Source organism: Nilaparvata lugens, chromosome 6 (assembly GCF_014356525.2).
Source record: "Nilaparvata lugens isolate BPH chromosome 6, ASM1435652v1, whole genome shotgun sequence".
Lineage (NCBI taxonomy): Eukaryota > Metazoa > Arthropoda > Insecta > Hemiptera > Delphacidae > Nilaparvata > Nilaparvata lugens.
In genome coordinates this window covers 54,970,392-54,991,866 of record NC_052509.1, presented here as the reverse complement: position 1 = coordinate 54,991,866, position 21,475 = coordinate 54,970,392, and the positions used below count along the sequence as shown (strand labels likewise).

The window sequence follows — 21,475 nt, the reverse complement described above, 5'->3', positions numbered from 1 at the left end:
ATTATTGACAAACATTGTCATGACTGACTATATAGTCTGGTCCACGTTATAATGGCAGTGGAGAAAGATAGGGTGCCAGCGTTGCCGATTCTCATTGCTTTTCTATAGATGATAACTGATACCGGTATATCTGATTAAAAATTGACTAATACCTGATGTAATATTGATATAGCTTATAGTGAGGTCCACTTATAATGTCAGTTGGGAAAAAAATTAGATCACGGTTCTATGCCTTGCGCTGCCTTTTATAGAGGATAGTTGATATCGTAACATCTGATGCAATATCGAATGTTCATTCTTGTTTAAAATCATCAATTTCATTTTATTAGTCAAGGGAAATGATTTTTTATTGACCGAGGGAAGTGAGATCTAAGATTCAAGTCGATGGTTTGGCATTTCTCTTAATGTTTGAATGTTTGAATGTTAAAATGTTTATATGTTTTTATGTTGCGCATTTACGGCGAAACGCGGTGATAGATTTTCATGATATTTGACAGGTATGTTCCTTTTTAAATTGCGCATCGACGTATATACAAGGTTTTTGGAAATTTTGCATTTCAAGGATAATATAAAAGGAAAAAGGAGCCTCCTTCAAACGCCAATATTAGAGTAAAAATCAGACTATAGAATTATTCATCATAAATCAGCTGTCTAGTGGACTATAATACTACCCGTTCACAAACATCGAACATCTTGAAAATGTATCTTTCAATCAACGTTAGTAGACAGTTGACTATAATACTACCCGTTCAAAAACATCGAACATCTTGAAAATGTATCTTTCCATCAACGTTGTAGACAGTTGCAGCCACACCTGATAACAGCGCTCACACTCACATTCCGGGACGACGACACGTCACGGTACGATAGGACAGAAAACTCTATGTTTATTCAGGGTTTTTTCTAGTCATTTTGAATTGATAATTTTTTTTTTTATAATTTCTGAAAAAACATAAAAACAGGTCAATGTAATTTACTGAGCGCGAGGTCTACTATTCACAGAACTACTAGTTTAAAATCATCAATTTCATTTTATCAGTCAAGGATTTAATTTCAATTATTAAATAATGAATTTTTATTATTGAGATGATTAATTATATTTCTACATTGTTGAGAAATCATCAGGCAACGTTGCGATGCGAGAAAAAGATAGCGCTATCTGCATTGTCAAATGATGAACAAGGATAGCAATACCATTTCTAATCAAACACTGCCATTATAACGTGGACCTCACTGTACAACCCATCAAATCTGACGCTACAATCCATTGTGTCAACTCTGATGAATTTCTGACAGTTTTTGAATTACAGACAGGAAGAGCTTGGCATGTATTCTCTATTCTTTCAAGTCGCTACGCTGTTTTAAATTAGTTTGTTTCAGCAAAGCGGTTTGAAACTATACGTTTTGAAGCACACCGTACGCCAATCAGAATCACAGTAGCTGAAAATCACAGTGTGAATCGCGCTTCTATAACAGACCACCGGATTTGTCAAGTTGGTTTCGATTAGATCTGAATTTTCCGGCCGATGTGAAGATACGTTGAAAGCCAGACATTTTCATATCAATCTCTATAACCGGTTTCTCAAATTAGAGAACGGAGCAGATAGACAGTTAGATAGAACACTTATTGACATTGCCTACTTTTAAATTAATAAAACAAAATAAAATCTTATAGCACCCTTTATTTTTAAAAAACTTTAAAATAGTTGAACAACTAGTTTCGGTGATATCACACCATCGTCAGGTTACAAAATAAAAAACCTAAGGATTTTTTATGGTGTAATATCACCGAAACTAGTTGTTCAACTATTTTAAAGTTTTTTAAAAATAAAGGGTGCTATAAGATTTTATTTTGTTTTATTTACTTTACAGTTAGATAGATATTGTGGGTCCACGTTATTCAAATTTCAAATTCAAATTCATTAATTGCCAAAAAACAAACAATTTACTCATAAAATTTACTCAATTTAGATAATAATGGCAGTGTTCGATCAGCAATGGTATTGCTATCCTTGTCGATCATTCAACAAAGCGGATAGCTCTATGTCTTTCTCGCTTTGCACTCTTGCCAGATCGTCTTTTAACAATGTAGAATCAATAATTAACTAAATATTTCATCTTGATTATGGGAATTCATTATAAAATTATTGAAAAATATAATTTCTTGCTTAATAGAATATAATTGATTATTTCAAACGAGGATGAACCGTTAAAATTACATCAATAAACCTGTATCAGCTACCGTCTATAGTAGGCACTGCCAAGACAGAGTATCGGCAACGGTCTCAAGAGTATCATGTCATGATTATAATAACATCCAATTGAATTATATGTAACATATATAATATTCAACAGATAATTTAGTATATTTCTTGCAATACATGTATTATGTTTACATATTTTTCACTCTCTGGCTATAGTGAGGTCCACTTTATAATGATAATGGAGAAAGATGGAAGAAAAACGTTGCCGATCCTCTGTCTTGTCAATGCCTTCTATAGACGGTAACTGATACAGGTTTATTGATGTAGTAATATTAACGGTTCATTCTCGTTTAAAATAATCAATCATATTTTATCAAGCAAGAAATTATCACACTGACAAGGTGTCAATAATTGCATAAATTAATAATTATTAATTTAGTTTGAATTAACAGTTGAGTTATGTTCAGAAAAAAAAACATTCAATATCGTTTTATAATATTCTATATCGTTGCTCCCCCATCAACTGGTTCAACGCTCTGACTTAACTAGGTTTAACCTAAATAAATACATGAGATGGCAGAAATAATCCTTACTCATCTCTTTCCTGTATAGGGCTACTTGTAATATGAATATAAAGAAAATAAATACATAGTGATAAATGATATCACTTGATAATGGCAGAAATGACCGAAACATGTTGTGATAAAATATTTTAAAAAAAGGGTACTGAGATTTGTATTTATTTTCTTTATATTTATAATCCTTACTGTATGGTTTAACCAATCTAAACTATTTGATTGCATGAAAAAGACTAAGAAATTGTGAATGAATCTGTGGTTTTTGAAAATTTCTTAGTCTTTTTCATTCAATATGAATAATTACCACTTCTCAACTACACAAAAAGTAAATTATTTGACTTGCTATTCCATTAAAATTACTGCGTGTAGATTCCTACTGCTTACATAATTATCCCCTGATAACATGTAGTATTAATATAAATAATTACCACTTCTCAACTACACAAAAAGTAAATTATTTGACTTGCTATTCCATTGAAATTACTGCGTGTAGATTCCTACTGCTTACATAATTATCCCCTGATAACATGTAGTATTAATATGACGTCATCCAACACAAACATGAATGGAGGACAGGCTGACAACCTGAGACCAAATATTAGTTCTGCATCTATTTGAAACCAGGAGGTAACCACCCGCGGGAAATCAGGAAAATTGTTGTTTTCCATAATGGATTGCGCAGCCTACACGCAATTTTCATAATATTGGTTGATGTTTACCCTTGCATGGGTCAATTATATGATAACTGTTGATCGTGGGGCATAGAAATTTAATTCAATTAATTATTGCAATGATTGAATATTGAGGGTTGTTGAACAATCGGTTCCAGAAATATAAATATTTGTGTCATCATTCGCAATTTACGCATATTATTATAGCATGGGAATAACTATTATAACACGAAAATCCAAGTTAAAAGCTGAAAACCTGAAATTTCCATCTGTAGTTATGATAATGTGTGATTTGGATGTATGCATTGAAGACATATCAACGATTGAAATATCATATTATAACAAGAAATCATAAAATAGTCGAATATTCTTGTCAGTTATAATAACATTGACGTATTTGTATCACTGTATAATCTTTTCGAAATGATTTTCAATTAATTTATCTTTCTGTGCACCCTATTTCCTACAGAACAATGTAAGATCGATGAATATCTATTGAGTCTAGAAACCCACACTCTTTCGATAATCTATAGAAGAGAAGAAGTGTTCATTACCAGATATTTGAACTAATTTTATTTTTGCTGTGCGCCCAGTGTAGGATAATTCCCCGCAGAACAGTATTATGATGAATTTTAGTGATAATGTGAAATATCTCAGTGTATAATTCCCCACAGAACAATATGAGATGAATTTAAGTGATAATGATGTGAAATTTTTCTTCTTTGTTTGGTTTCCAAGCATCCAAATTAAAAAATCTACTTTTTGAAAATTATCAAGAGCTAAAAATTTTGTGATGTGAACAACAAAAAGACTTGAACTATTTCAGACTATGTGTAACCTCATCTAAATTTGGGAGAGGAATAGCACAAGGTTACCTTATTTTTTCTCTCCCTATTATTTTAACTTCGTACTTGTTGTATGAATCAATAAAGAATAATAATGAATATCTATCAAGTCTAGAAACTCATATTCTTTCAATGATTGATGAAACAATACATGAAGTACTGAATGAAAAAGACTAAGAAATTGTAAAAAACCACAGATTTATTGATACTTAGAAAGACCGGTTCCGGATATTACACCATTGTCAATCTCTGATAAACTGATAAGAGTTCAAACTCTTATCAGTTTATCAGAGATTGACAATGGTGTAATAACCGAATCCGGTCTTTCTGAATATCAATAAATCTGTGGTTTTTGACAATTTCTCAGCCTTCTTCATTCAATATGAATAATTACCACAATATCAACTTCTCAACTACACAAAAAGTACATGAAGTACCTTTTTTATTTTAAACTTTTCAAGAAACTTGAGAACATTCAATAACTAGTTTCGGCCTACTTTGGCCATTTTCAAGTCTAAATTTTTCCAATGATCTTAAAAAGTGAACATCTTGATTCTAAATTTGGCCTACTTTGGCCATTTTCAAGTTTGGATTATTTCCAATGATCTCAAAAAGTGAACATTTTAATTATAAATTCGGCCTACTTTGGCCATTTTCAAGTTCAAATTTTTCCAATAATCTGAGAGAGTAAACATCTTAATTCTAAATTTGGCCTACTTGGCCATTTTCAAGTTTAAATTTTCCCAATGATCTGGAAAAGTGAACATCTTAGTTCTAAATTCGGTATACTTTGGACATTTTCAAGTATGAATTTTTCCAATGATCTGAAAAAGTAAATTCTAAAGAATATTGATCAATATTCTCAATGTAGAATATAAATTCCATTAATAATATCACCACCACTGCTACAATAACACTACTATCAAATAAATATCCCACAAATATCCCCTATCAACAAATATCCCATATCAACAAAAATCCCCTATCAACTATCAACAAATATCCCAAGTTGGTACTTACTTATAGGCCGTAGTCCCAATTCTACTCATGGGACCCCCTTATCAGGGTACAATGATCCGTTATCTTCCTCAACAATAGGCATAGTTTAGGGAATTCTCTATTCAATCCGTTGCTGAAGGGTTGACACGATGAAAAAACATTGAAAAATTCCATAATAGTTTCTGTATTCTCTATTGGGAACAAATTTTGAACAATAGTCTACAGCTATGGATGAACTGATTATTCTAATCAAGGGTGGTATATTCTAGGGGGAGACACCTGGTCATTGTGAATTTTTCTTTTAGATCAAATGGTGCCCAAGAGCATAATGGTGGGGTAATGTAATTATGCTACCCTTGTTTATTGTATCTATCCCCTGTCTCTTTCACCACTATCTCTCATATACATACTCCTCTCACTCGCCCTATCTCACCCTATTTCCTTCTCACCCGCTCTCTCTCTCTCTCCCTCTCTCTCTCTCTCTCTCTCTCTCTCTCTCTCTCTCTCTCTCTCTCTCTCTCTCTCTCTCTCACATCAATATCTCAAATACACACTCTCTCTCTCTCCATTTTCCACATCCCACCCATCTCCATTCTATATTGTATATTGTCGATATTACCATAGAGAAACAATAGCGTAAGTAGATATCCCATGGTATAGGGCATTTATGTCGCAACTTTTACTGTTATCTCAAGCCGATTACTGTCGATTATTGTTTAATTCAACTGTTTTGGGTGATAGTGTATCATATATGAACGGCACAATTCGAGAGACTACCAGTGTCACACGGCTTCACGGGTAAGAATTACATAAACTATCGGCTTGAGATAACAGTAAAAGTTGCGACATAAACGCCCTATACCATGGGATATCTACTTATACTATTGTTTCTCTATGATATTACTCAATCAATTATTAAATTTTTTATTTAAATCCCACCCTATAACGTTTGTTCCATTTACCTAATTTTAATTATCAATGCAATATTGTATTCACTAGTACTCATTCTAATTTCATTCATTCATTCATCCCCATAATTCTAAGTTTTTTACTTATTAAGTGGAATTTCTTATTTTCTTATTTGAACCCTACTTGTTATGGGAGTTATAATTCTCAACAGCTCTAATTCATCACAACCCGGTCGTGTGTTGATAGCAAGGATATTTATATCCTTATAAAAGAATCGACAATTATTTGTTGAAACACCGCCGATTCATGAAGTTGCATAACATTATTATATTATCGTTATTCCAATTGCATTCTATATTTATTTATTCTCATTGATTAATTATTTATACTTTGTAAAATTCTTTGAATAACTAGCATTATCGTCATTTAATGTAAATTAGTGTATAAGCCAGTGAATATTGTAACATACATAAATAAAGAAATCTAATCCAATCTAATCTTCCTCACTCCCCTCACTCCCTCTCTATCCCTCCCACTCTCAAACTATCTCACGTTTGGTAGAGAGTTAGTGGGGGAGGATATTTTTAATATTCTTTCCGAAGAATGAACATTGATATGTCCAAAGCTCCGCCAATTTATGTAGATGCATAACAATTTAATTATTATCTATAGTTATTATATTACAAATTGCTTTTTCATATCATATACAGTTCAATAATTATTTTCTTAGTCTATATTATGTAAATTTATCTATAATTTTGCTGTATTGTAAGCTATTGTATCTAAGTGTATAAGCCAGTAAATATTGTAACATACATAAATAAAGAAATCTAATCCAATCTAATCTTCCTCACTCTCTCTCTCTCTCTCTCTCTCTCACTCTCAAACTATCTCACCCTCTCTCCTTCTCCCTCTCTCACACACTTCTCTCTCTCCTCACAACAGAATATTTGGTTCCTTTTTTTCTTACTTCAGGCTTTTCTCGCAGCATTTAAATAAAAGCAGAGTGAGCCGTGAACGCAGTCGAGTAATAGACGAGAATTGACTCAAGAAAAAGCATTTAACGGATAAGTATTGCCTTCTCAATGCTTCTTCCCCCATTTCAATTCGCAGCGCTTTTTTTCGGCGGGACTCGTCTCAATTTAGAACACTTTTCGCTCGCCGAACGAACTCGCCGTACATATTGATGAGCTCCGTACATTGTAGTGAGGCCTTATACAGTGTAAAGTGTGCCCTATACAGTGTAAAGTGTGCCTTAAACAGCAATGCTCCGGGGAGCTCGTTTCGTCTGCTTCTTCTCATGCCAATTGCTATGGTAATGGCGAAGTAGCGTTCTTCAACCAATTATTCGGTTACTGTCTTAACTTCCCGCACTCACTCTCCTCTCCTTTCTCTTCCTTACTCTCTCATTCTCTCTCCCTTCCTCTCTCTCTCTCGTTAGCTCAGCTGCTCAAGCTTTCTTTATCTCTCTCTCATTTGGTAGAGAGTTAGTGGGGGGGATATTTTTAATATTCTTTCCGAAGAGTGGACATTGATATGTCCAAAGCTCCGCCAATGTATGTAGATGCATAACAATTTAATTATTATCTATAGTTATTATATTACAAATTGCTTTTTTATATCATATACCGTTCAATAATTATTTTCTTAGTCTATATTATGTAAATTCATCTATAATTTTGCTGTATTGTAAGCTATTGTATATAAGTGTATAAGCCAGTATATATTGTAATCTACATAAATAAAGTACTCAATCAATCAATCAATCAATTCCTTTCTCTCTCAATAGCTCAGCTGCTCAAGCTTTCTTTATCTCTCACTCACACACTCTCTGTCACCCCAACTCTTTCTCTCTCTTCCTGTCTCTTTCTTTCTCTCCTTCTCTCTCGTTAGTTCAGCTGTATTTGAGCTTTCTTTCTCTCACTCACATTCCCTCTCTCTTTTCCTGTCTCTTCCACTCTCTTCCTCTTCCTCTTCCGCGTGCGTGCGTGCGTGCGTGCGTGCGTGCGTGCGTGTGTGTGTGTGTGTGTGGTGTGTGTGTGTGTGTGTGTGTGTGTGTGTGTGTGTGTGTGTGTGTGTGTGTGTGTGTGTGTGTGTGTGTGTGTGTGTGTGTGTGTGTGAGAGAGAAAGAGAGTGAGTGAGGGTGAGATATTGAGTGAGAGTGTATTGTTGAGTATTGCTCGAAGGAAACCTGGAAAATGGAACAGTGGAGGAAATGTGATAGAGAGAGCGAGAGAGAGAGAGTGAATGTAATAATTGTAATATAATAGTTCTAGGTGTGTAAGAAAAGGTAAGTGATTCTCAATAAAGAGAAAAGGTATTGGATGCTCGAAGAGATAAAGTTGAAAGGAAAATGTAGAGGAAATGACAGACAGAGATGGCGTTTGAAGGAATAGAGAGAGAGGGAGTGATAAGTGGAGGACCTGGTTAGAGAGAGAATTGGAATGATTGAGTGGATGAACTCAGAATTCAAGCAAATATGGAATTTGAATAAGATGGGGAGAATGAATTATCAAATGAGAATCCCCAAAATTAAAATCAGAATGAAATTTGTATAAAAGAAGAAAGAAGTTTGTATGGGAAGAAGAAATAATTGAGACAGAATCCCCAAAATTCAAACAAATAATCTGCAATTCATACTCCCAAAAACATCCTTTACAGCATCCTATACTGGTCTAGTCAGCTGAAAGAGCTGATTCCTATAAATAATATAGAACAACCAAGAACATTTGTCTGTTGTTCAAAATTCAATAATAGATCGTCCTTTCTGGTTGGAGGTGAAAAATCAAACTCCATTGAAACGTCGTCTGCTTCACCCCTGAATAATCCTACCCTAGGTCACTTGAATTCTGCTCTGCTCTTGACAGCAGTCTATTCTATTCTCCTAAACAATCCGATTCTCTGGTTGAACGGGAACTGGGATTAAATCGGACAATGACTCCTCTAGCCTTCCGGTAGTCGCGCCATTCTCAATCACACGAGCAGTCACGTGTTGTATTTTGTACAACATCCAATTTTCCAAGTGTTATGTACTCTGTTAACTGTAAAAGCATATTTATTAATTGTGAAATTACTTTTTCCTACAGATACCTTGAAAAGTGACCATTTCTGTACTGATTGCAGGCCGCAAAGAATCACTTTTCCGCACTAGTGCGCAAAGTGAGTAATTTGCGTACTCCAGATTTGCAGCATGACAACGAAAAATAGTTAGTAGGTTAAATGGAGCACCAGTGCAGGAAAATATAAATTAAGTTGGTAACAATAACTGTGGTTAGATTTAGATAAGAATCATTTCAATGGCTACCCTACATTTATGAAAAAATCCCAATCTAGAAATCCAAAACAAGAATAATGTTCATCTAAATCATAATTTACAAATTCTCATCATTTGATAATAAATAATAGTTCTTTTCCATTGATAATTATTTTTTCAACTGCAAGCAATGAGAAAAGTGGCAAATATACATTATAAAATTAGAATTTCGAGGTTAAATGATTAACGTTCGATATCCATATAAATAAAAATAAGAAAAAACATAAGAATACTACAATGAATATTCTCTGTTGTCTATGTTATTTTTCAGTTCACTTTGAGCATTTTTCTCGGTAATTTCAGCAAAAGTTCAAATTTCTGAATCCTGTTCCAGTACTTCTTAGGTGGATGAAACAAACTTAGGTACGATTCTTCCCGCTAGGTCGTGTGCTTGTCGGTTCAGCCATCTTGCAGCCATCCCTATCAGCTGTTGGCATGTATTTTGAATGCAAATTTTTTTGTTCTATCTGTATTTTTTCTGATTCTTGAATGATTATAAAATGAGAACTATGGCTGAGAATTTTCAACTTCAATTGGATTATTAATTTTCAAATGAATTGGGGTTGTTATTAATAACAGCATCACACACACAAACATTTGATGGATTTCAGCCATCATTTTACCCATAATCAATCACTTCTCATACTAAATGGTAACTGTAGGAAAAGTTTAATGTGAAATACGTGAGCAAAGTTCCTCTGCTGCACTCAAGAAGCCATTCCGTAAACGTTTCTTTCGGTGCAGCAAACTGTCACTTTGCGCACTAGTTGCACAAATAACTGTTTCCATCTTCTTGGATTATTTTACGCCTATGAACTTTTGGATGATTACCATTTCATAGCCTAATAAGGTACATCAAGCAAAGCCATCAATTCTGTGTTATTGGTTCGTTTACAGTCCCCGTATACAGTCTTTCCTCTATCTTATGCACTGTCGCGACTAAATGGCACCTAAAGACTGAACCATTGCTCGGTTGATACTGCAACACAGCGGAGTGATGGGGGGGAATGTTTTGGAATGCATATGTGACTCATTCACTGACACTACCTCATTCAATAGTTTTGTGCAGCAAAAAACTGACACTGTTGTACTTTTTACAACAGCGCGACTGCCGGAAGGCTAGGCTTTTGGAAATTTGGGATGAGTTAATATAATATAATAATAATTAATATAACAATAGAATTATATGATAGTTTAATAAAATAATAGAGTTTAAAATAGAATGAATTTCAAGGTTGTAGTTAAGTTTAAGGTTCAGTGGTAGAGAGGACTAGAAAGTCCTAACTTCCTCAAATAAAGAATGATTTCAGTTTAGAAATGAAATAATGCTTGTGAAGTGAAGAACTACTATTGTGAGGTCCACGTTATAATGGCAGTGTTTGATTAGCAGTAGTATTGCTATCCTTTTCTACAATTCAACAAACCGGATAGCGCTACCTCTTTCTCGCTTTACTCTGTTGCCAGATCGCCTTATAACAATGTAGAGTTAATAATTGATTAACAAAATATTTTCATCTTAACTTTGGAAACTTATTATGAAATTATTGAAAAATATAATTTCTTGTTTAATAAAACATGATTTATTATTTTAAAAGATAATAAACAATCCTATTATATTGAGCGAGCAATTTCTGTATATCTGTTTATATTTTTATATCTGGTTATTCATGTTTTACGGATCACGAAAACAGCTCTAACGATTTTCACGAAATTTGGAACATACTAGGTTTATGATCTAAAAATTCGATTACACTAGGTCTCATCCTTGGGAAAACTCGCTGTACACATTAAAAGGATAATTCTTCCTCGGCTGAAACAGCTGAGACTTTCGTCATCTGTAAAAAGTGAGCAAGTGATTCTGTGGAAAATCAAAATATCGCATCCCCGAAATTCATAAGCCGACGTTAGCCATCTGTAACATTTATAAACACGATCATTTCAGAGAATTGTGTTCTGTTAAAAAAAAGTAAAAATAAATAAAAAAAATAACGAGCGAAGCTCGGTGCCCCGATATTTAATATTAATCAATAAACCCGTATCAGCTACCGTCTATAGAAGGCATTGACAAGACAGAGGTTCAGCAACGTTTTCTTCTATCTTTCTTCACTGCCATTATAACGTGGACCTCACTATAGACATAACAATTTTCGGACTATGTGTAACCTCATCTGAATTGAGAGAAGAATATCACAAGGTCACCTTTTTTCCCTTCTCAGTATCATTTTAATTATATAGTTTTTGTGATACAAAATAGAGAATGGAGAATCTGACATAAAACTGGCAGGTTATTTTCAAAATCAATATTTCTGTTCCCGAGTTCCTCTCTCGTCGACCAAAACCAATAAATTTCAATATCATGTTAAACTTTAACTCGGGATTTCTTGGCGCAAAATATAGGTGAGCAGTACATATCAGCTCATCACAGTTGAACAATTCTCTATGTCGAAAGTCTTCAGGGTGCCACTAGCTATTACTGTTCCCATAAACTCGCTTATCTTGACGGTTCTTCACCTGCAATTTTGCTTTTTCTCATGCTTTTCTCTAATAATAATTCGTAATTTTGCTTGTTTTCTGAAGTGTTCACTTAAATAATAATTCGTAATTTTGCTTGTTTTCTAGAGTGTTCTCTTGAACAATAATTCGTAATTTTGCTTGTTTTCTGAAGTGTTCACTCCAATAATAATTCGTAGTTTTGCTTGTTTTCAGAAGTGTTCACTCCAATAATAATTCGTAATTCTGCTTGTTTTCTGGAGAGTTCACTCGAGTAATTCTTTAGTGATTTCCCATTTCTGTTCCTAAAACTTTGGCATGACTTGTATTGCTAGATTGTGGATATTTGTCAGACGATTTAACTGTTCAACAAGTTTCAATCGTGTTCCATGTCAAATGAACTCATGATATTCATGAAATGTTGAAGTACAATGGAGTAGCTCTTATATTCCTACACTTTTCAATTCAAAATACGTGGGATTTTCTCTGGATTTTCAAGCAGATAACTTGAATTTTCTCAGTCCCTTCAATGAAACTAATCCATTCTGATTCAATTAGTTAGTTCTGATTCAATTCGAAAGCGGTCTCAGCACACTCAAATGAATAGGTAGTAGTATTATTGGCCAACTAAGTAACTATATTAGTTACTAGGTAACTTAGTTATCTAACTATTAACTTAATCAGCTTATTTATTAACTGAATGAGTCAGTTGGTTAACTGAGTTTTATCTGAATCAGGGGAAGCATTTCAAAATAAAATTCATAATCCATCTGGAATAAACTCCATTCGAATCATTAATGACGATAGTCTTTTGTTAATGAATGAGAATTGGATAATAGTTGTACTGTATTATTGTAAACATGAAAATGTTGTATAGCCAACGAAATTCACTTATTCCATGAGAATCAGTCCAAGATTGATTTTTTCTACATCATTTCCATTACTCTCTTATATGAAACATACAATATTTTCCATTTCATACCAAATTAAAAGTTTTCTTTAACGAGTCTACCATACAGAGCCCAAGTGATTCTTCATGAAATAAATATTCGACGTTCATAATTTCTATTCCATTGGAGAATTTTCGAAAATACAAAATTTTCTGTGTTTAATGTTTCTGTGACTATTAAAGGTGCTTACAGAATTATGCTCTACGGAAACACCCATTTCGCTAGTCATAAGCTGATGATATACTTACTTTATCTGTATTTGTACAGGAACAGTAAGACACAGTTTTAATAAGCAGAGCATTAACTGATGGATAGTAGAATTCCAATTTTCGTGGTGCATAAGTCTGTGAACATTTTTGAATAATCAAGGATATCAATACAAAGGGGAAATTAGAAAGATGGATAGAAGCATACCTTTATACATAAAAATAGTATTTTAAAAATTCAAGTACCCTTTTTAAAATTGTATACTCACTGTGAGTATTTAGATTTATATTGTTATTTATTTGACCGAAGCGAAGCTGAGGTCTTAGTTTCGACTCGATCGGCTTTTGTCTGTTTGTTTGTTTGTACCGCAGTTACAGTCGCAGATATTGTCTGATTTGGATGGAATTTGGTATACAAGCTCTTTGAAACAAGGCGCAGAAACGTATGTGTAAGACCTCCAGTTTTCATATAAATTGTGCCGCTCTAAAATGTGTTGTATTGAATGAATGGTATCGTTGGAATGCTATCGATAGAGGACAAGAGGTTGTCAGCGGTGAACCTAGAAACGTCTGAGCCGCTCCAAATCATACTGTATTTATTAATTGAAGAAAACTTCTTACTTGATTGTACCATTTCTTCCCTTTTCAACACGATATTTCCCTGTTTCATAGATGAATAGTTTCTAGACCTACCGAACCGACCGGAGACATCACAGCTTAGTTAGCTCTTGTTTTCGCTTTAGTATGAGAGCGGAGACCGACTTGTGAGCATAAACATTCTGCAAAGGCATAACAAGCCGCCATAACATTACCAATTTTCATGAAAAACATTATTAGCAACCTCCTGTAATTGTCACCAATATACCCATGTTATTTAGAATCATTTCCGTCTCACTATCGACGATTGAGACGATTCATGGTCTAAATTGCCTACTGCATATTCCATTTTTCTGTCAGTTGACCGATTTCTTATAATTAATTGTTAGAAAATTTGTAATATTGTAAATATGGGGACAATATGAAGGTACCTCCTTGATAAGTCCGGTGTCCCTGGAAACAATGTCTTTAGCACTTTAAGAGGAGAAAATAATAGATGTCTTGGATAAATCTTCACAATATACTGTACTTTCTCAATGGCCCTTCTCATTAGTTTGAAAGTTGTAGGCTATTCATGAGCGAGGTCTTCTGTTCGCAGAACTACTAGTATTCTAGAGTAGCCATAACGGAAAAAAGACAAGCATACATATGTATGTACCTTCATATAACCATGGAACGTTTTGGATGATAGAACACATCCTACTGATAACTGTATTAATTCAAAGGCATTATCAATCTGGTCTCCAGCACATCTGGGCAGCAAAAAGACGGAAGCTTGGTTCCTGTACAGGATGCTCCTGAAGTCTGATGTCCTGTTACCAGACATCAAAGTTCACTTGAGATTGTTATCAATGAATGGACATTGCGGTTGACAGTATCAGCAAAGCTTTGCCAGCCAAAAGACGAAGAGAGAGAGTGACAGAGTAAGAGAGGGAAAGATAGAGATACAAAAGACAACACCATCCAAAATACAAAGAGAGAGTGAGAGTGAAAGAGTGAGACAGAGTGAGAGAGAGGGGTAAGAGAGAGAAAGAGTGGAAGAGGGGTCGTGATACAAAAGAGAAGACTAGCCTAAAGACAGAGCGAGAGTGAGTGAGAGAGAATGAGTGAGAAGAGATATGAGGAAAGTGAAAGAAACAGGGTGAGAGGGAAAGAGACAATGAGAGTATTAAAGATAGAGAGACAAACAGTGACTTATATTATATTAACCGTTGATATAATATAAGTCGATGAAGACAGAGAGAGAGAGAAAGAGAGAGAGAGAAATAGACAGAGTGCGAGCGAGAGAAAGACAAAAGAGACCACCACACAAGACAAGAGAGAATGCTGTAGAAGAGAGAGACACAAAAGACAACACCAGCCAAAATACAAAGAGAGAGTGAGGGAGAAAGAGAGAGACAGAGTGAGAGAGAGGGGTAAGAGAGAGAAAGAGTGAAAGAGGGGTCGAGATACAAAAGAGAAGACCAGCCAAAAGACAGAGCGAGAGTGAGTGAGAGAAAGTGAGTGGAAGAGAGTGAGTGAGAAGTGATAAGAGGAAGAGAGAGCGAAAGAAACGGAGTGAGAGAGAGATTGATTGATTGAGTACTTTATTTATGTAGATTACAATATATACTGGCTTATACACTTATATACAATAGCTTACGATACAGCAAAATTATGGATGAATTTACAAAATATAAATTAAGAAAATAATTATTGAGCTGTATATAATATGAAAAAAAAAACAATTTGTAATAACTAAAGATAAAATAGATAATATTGTAATGCATCTACATAAATTGGCGGAGCTTTTGACATATCAATGTCCATTCTTTGGAAAGAATATTCGAAGTATTCTTCCCACTAACTCTCTACCAAAGTGAGAGAGAAAGAGACAATGAGAGTATAAAAGATAGAGAGACAAATAGAATAGAATGACTGCCTTTATTTTATACCTGGGAGGGCGAAGTTAGGGCGCAGTCGGCCCTCTCTTACACTTAACCCTCAATAGAGAGAGAGAGCGACGAATAGAGAGACAAAAGAGACGAGCACACAAGACAAGAGGGAGACGAAGAGAGAATGCACTTGACACTCTCTTATCTTGCAGACAGGATACTCTGTCTCTAGCGTTATCAGTCACTGCTTGGTCCACTGCTTCACAAAGTGAGCATTCCTTCCTGTACCGCATTATAATGGACCTATTTTAAATACTGATAATATTCTGCTTTGTACTTGATAGGCTGACTTTCGCAGAACCATTTTCTACAGTGCGGTCCACGTTATAATATAGCAGTATTTGATTAACATTGGTGTTGCTATCCTTATCTACCATTCGACAAAGTAGATAGACTTATCCTTTACTAGCTTCGCAACGTAGACTGGTCAATTTTGAAAAATGTAGAAATATAATTAACTGAGAAAATATTGATCTCAATTATGAAAAAGTATTATTCTATCTTAGTGAAGAATATTTTCTTGGCAAGTAAAATATAACTAACCATTTTTTTTCAAAAAAGAATTAAGGATTGATATTACATCAGATATACCGGTATCAGCCATCCTCTATAGAAGGCAATGGAAAAGCAGAGAATAGACAACGCTGTTCTGCTATATTTTTCCACAGCTATTAAAAGGTGGACTTCACTATAGATGATACTACAGACCAAAAACATATACGTCTAATATTGATATCCAATAAAAAATTGTCAAAACTTGAACGACTGAACCGAGACATGAAATCAACAATAACTAATTGGAGCAAGAAAATCATGCATGTGAATGAAAAATCTTACTGTTACTGATCCCCAGAGTTCCCAGGATCAAACTGTCGTGTAGTAATCAATTACCTGAAACAAATAAAAAAGTTGAGATCAGATTTATATTGCAATTATAATGTGATTAACTGCCCATAGCAGATAAAACTTCCATGAATATGAATATAACTAATTATAATAAGACACTACTTGATATATAGGATGAATATCCGAGATTAGTTGTGTCTCAAATAAATTAAAAAGTGTACTAGATTAACACTAGTACACTAATGTACTAAAAAGATACACTAGTTTCTTTTAGTGAAACTAGAAAAGTTTCACTAATGTGAAACTATGTCAGACTCTCAAGTAGTACCATTTAGATAGATGACGAATATAACAGAATATTCGCACAATAATCTAAGCACTAAATTGCAAATTGATATACAAGATATGAAACAACTTGAATCAGAATCTCCCAACTCCCTCCAAACATAATCCTACCTCATTATCTTCGGGTATTAATTATCTGTACATTATCTTAATCGAACATACTACATCTTAATCAATCAAACATCTTAATCAAGTTATCCTACTTCATAATCAATAATCATTCTTCATTACAGTGAATATTCATCTCTTTTTGTGTAGTTGAGAAGTTGATATTGTGGTAATTATTCATATTGAATGAAAAAGACCAAGACATTGTCAAAAAAACACAGATTTATTGATACTTGAATAACCGGTTTCGGTTATTACACCATTGTCAATCTCTGATAAACCGATAATCGAGTTTATCAGATTTATTGATTTATTGATACTTAGAGAGACCGGTTTCGGTTATTACACCATTGTCAATCTCTGATGAACTCGATTATCGGTTTATCAGAGATTGACAATGGTGTAATAACCAAAACGGGTCTTTCTAAGTATCAATAACTCGATTATCGGTTTATCAGAGATTGACAATGGTGTAATAACCGAAACCGGTCTTTCTAAGTATCAATAAATCAAAAAATCTGATAAACTCGATAATCGAGTTTATCAGAGATTGACAATGGTGTAATAACCGAAACCGGTCTTTCTAAGTATCAATAAATCTGATAAACTCGATAATCGAGTTTATCAGAGATTGACAATGGTGTAATAACCGAAACCGGTCTTTCTGAGTACTGTATCAATAAATCTGTGGTTTTTTGACAATTTCTCAGTCTTTTTCATTCAATATTCATTTTCATTATACTCAATTACTGTTGTATAAATAAATTTGATTTGTTTTGAATTGAAACAAAGCTACAAAACGCACCGAACTACGTAAACGATTGTTCACAATATTTAATAATAGCGTTAATGCTATCAGAGTTCCTTTTGTAGGTAGGTAGATATTCATTCGACGCCACTAATTTCAATGAAAATCACCCGACTGCAAATTGTTAATCGGCTGACTATATCGAATTCACTATAGAGCGACAAAATCTTGTCTATTCTTAGTGGCAGCGTCTGATAGCCTGGCAAGTGATACAAGAATGAGGAAACGAGGCAGCAACTATCTTTAGCGCGCCGAGAGGTAAATGGAATGAAATTTGCTGGCTGGAAGGTAGACGAAGCCACCTGGATGCAGGGTACACATAACAGAGGTAATAATAGTTACACTGGATGTAGGTAGGGGATTAAGAAGGGAGCTGCGAGGAAACCCGTGTGTGAAATGCCAGAGCCAACAGTGTTGGTTTTATTTGTGGCCGGAAAATTTGTCGGCCAGGAAAATGGAAATGAATTGAGTTTCCCGATGATGTTCGCACCTTTCTTGATCACCTACCCTGCCAGACGGCCTATTGTGGGGCTTTTCCAACCCTGTCTTACCTTTTAACTCCCTCAATCTCCCAGGAAACGCGTTGCATTCGCAGGCTATTCCGTACCCTATAACATTCAACTTCTGCTAACACGAGCTGGCTTAGCTCGCCCGTAAACGATACCTCGTACAGTGAACACGGAAATTAAGACCATATTTCCTGATCGTCCGTAATCTGTACTTAAAGACTGTGATAGGAGTCTTCTATGATAGTCAGTTCTCATCCTATAGTGAAGTCCACGTTATAATGGCAGTGTTTGTTTAGAATGGTATTTCTATCCTTGTCTATCATTCAACAAAACGGATAGCGCTATCTCTTTCTCGCTTTACTCTGTTGCCAGATCGCCTTATAACAATGTAGAGTTAATAATTGATAAACAAAATATTTTCATCTTAACTATGGAAACTTATTATGAAATTATTGAAAAATATAATTTCTTGTTTAATAAAATATGATTGATTATTTTAAACGATAATGAACAATCCTATTATATAACGCGAGCAAATTCTGTAAATCAGTTTATATTTTTATATCTGGTTATCTTGTTATCTGGTTATTCATGTTCAACGGATCTCGAAAACGGCTCTAACTATTTTCACGAAATTTTGAACATAGTAGGTTTATGATATGAAAATTCGATTGCACTAGGTCTCATTCTTGGAAAAACTTGTTGAACGGCATTAAAAGAATAAATCTTCTTTGGCTGAAACAGCTGTGGTGAGTAAAAAGTGAGCGAGTGATTCTGTGGAAAATCAAAATATCGCATCCCCGAAATTCATAAGCCGACGTTAGAGCCAGCTGTAAAATTTATAAAAATGATCATTTTAGAGAATTGTGTTCTGTTTAAGAAAAAGAAAAAATAAATAATAGGACTAGAAAGTCCTAACTTCTTCAAATAAAGAATGATTTCAGTTTAGAAATGGAATGTATGTGAAGTAAACTACTATAGTGAGGTCCACGTTATAATGGCAGTGTTTGATTATCAATGGTATTTCTATCCTTGTCTATCATACAACAAAGCAGATAGCGCTATCTCTTTCTCGCTCTACTCTGTTGCCAGATCGTCTTTTAACAATGTGCAATTTATAATTCATCAACAAAAAGTCCATCTTAATTATGAAATTTCATTATAAAATTATTGAAAAATATAACTTCTCACTTACTAAAATATAATTGATTATTTTAAACGAGAATGAACAGTTAATATAATTACATTGATAAACCTGTATCAGCTACCGTCTATAGAAGGCATTGACATGACAGAGGATCGGCTACGTTGTTCTATCTGTCTCCACTCCCATTATTGACCGAGCGAAGTGAGGTCTAAGATTCAAGTCGACGGTTTGGCATTTCTCTTAATGTTTGAATGTTTATATATTGCGCATTTACGGTGAAACGCGGTAATAGATTTTCATGAAATTTGACTGGTATGTTCCTTTTTCAATTGCGTGTCGACATAGATATAAAAGGTTTTTGGAAATTTTGCATTTGAAGGATGAACTAATATAAAAGGAAAAAGTAGCCTCCTCCATACGCCAATATTAGAGTAAAGATCAGACTATAGGATTATTCATCATAAATCAGTTGGCATGTGATTACATAGATGTGTGGAGAAGCCAGTCTATTGCTGTATTTCCATAAGGTCTATAGTTTCAATCAGGTACTTGTGGATGAGAATACTGCGTGAGGTCTACTGTTCATAGAACTACTAGTATCCACTGCCGTAGACCTCACTATAGATTATGTTGAGAGCAGTCTATTCACTACATGTTTATGTCTGAATGAAGTATTTTAATGGTGTTTTCGGTTTGTTAATTATTGTATCCATCGTATGATGGCAAATGAAGAATTTTATCTGAGGTTAAATAGAAGCTATATTGTTAAATCCACATAATTTATTCCATATGTAAAAATTCCACAACATCTCTAACAATAACATAAATTAGATTTGAGTGAGTGTTTGTAACTAACTTTCGTAGAGTTTCATTGCGATTTTGTGTTTGAAAATAGTTTTCTTGATTTTAAAATTTATAAAATAGAAACTCAGGATGTGAAAATGCAAATTTTTAGTAAGAAAGCATGAAGAGCCCAAGAAATAACCTATGAACTTGAGTATTGATAGGAAATGACATTGGGTAATACGGAAAGGCAGAACATCCGAAAGGATCTCTCTGCCGATAAAAGGCATATGAATAAATAAATAGAACACAAAAAAGCCACGGTTTACCAACTGATTACGTAAATTTCACTATGAATTCCAATTTGTTGGAATACCCCTCTACTTTATGGTAAGTATGAATTCTATGACATGGTATTCTATGTACCGGTTGCATAAATGACGGTTAAGTTTTAATCAAGATTAATTCCATAAGAACCAATCAGAAAAGACATATTTTCTGAAAAGCCTTCTCTGATTGGTTCACGTGAAATTAACCACGATTAAAATTTAACTGGCTTTTGTGCAAACTTGCATATGAATTCAAATTTGTTGGGTAAGCTGTTTCCTGTATGATGCATCACATTGCTTACTCTCATCTAATACATGAAATATATGTAATATGTAACATGATACATAAATACATGTGTGAAACGAGGCAACGGTGATCAAGAAATCGATGGAATGGAAATGTCATAGTTTGTTGTTGGCATGTGAAATTGGCCACACGGTTCACCACGCTAATCAGATAAGTTGTAGCCGCGTTTGATTGGATAATTTCGATGTTGAACTGACCACCAACCCCCTCTCTTCACCTCTTTTGACCCCTTTTTACCCCCTTCCGCCCCTCTTTCACCTTCCTCAACCCCTGACCGGATGCCCGCCGTTTACCGGCCTTTGATACGCCGTTTATCGCGACTGTATATATGATACGTATGACAACCTATTGGATCGTTTACAGCGGGCTGCATATTTAAATCGGTCACCCATCCAACTGCCGCCCCTCGCCGCTGTCGCTTTGTCGCATACGTTTGACAGCAGGCGTGCACGTACACACACACACACACTCACCTGAGGCATTGTTGCTTTATCCCTTGTCAATTGAATGTATCTTTCATCTCCTTCATATGAATTAAGAGACGGTATCAGGCAAGAGAGATGGAATGATTGATGAGGAGAGAGTGAGAGTGAGATG

At 34.5% G+C, this 21,475-nt stretch overlaps 1 protein-coding gene across 1 annotated transcript in view; it reads right to left on the bottom strand.

Moving 5' to 3' along the window:
- Positions 1-21,475, bottom strand: part of LOC111059395 (Krueppel-like factor 6) — a 511,994-nt gene that overhangs the window by 324,767 nt on the left and 165,752 nt on the right. The gene's annotated exons all lie outside the window — the stretch shown is intronic.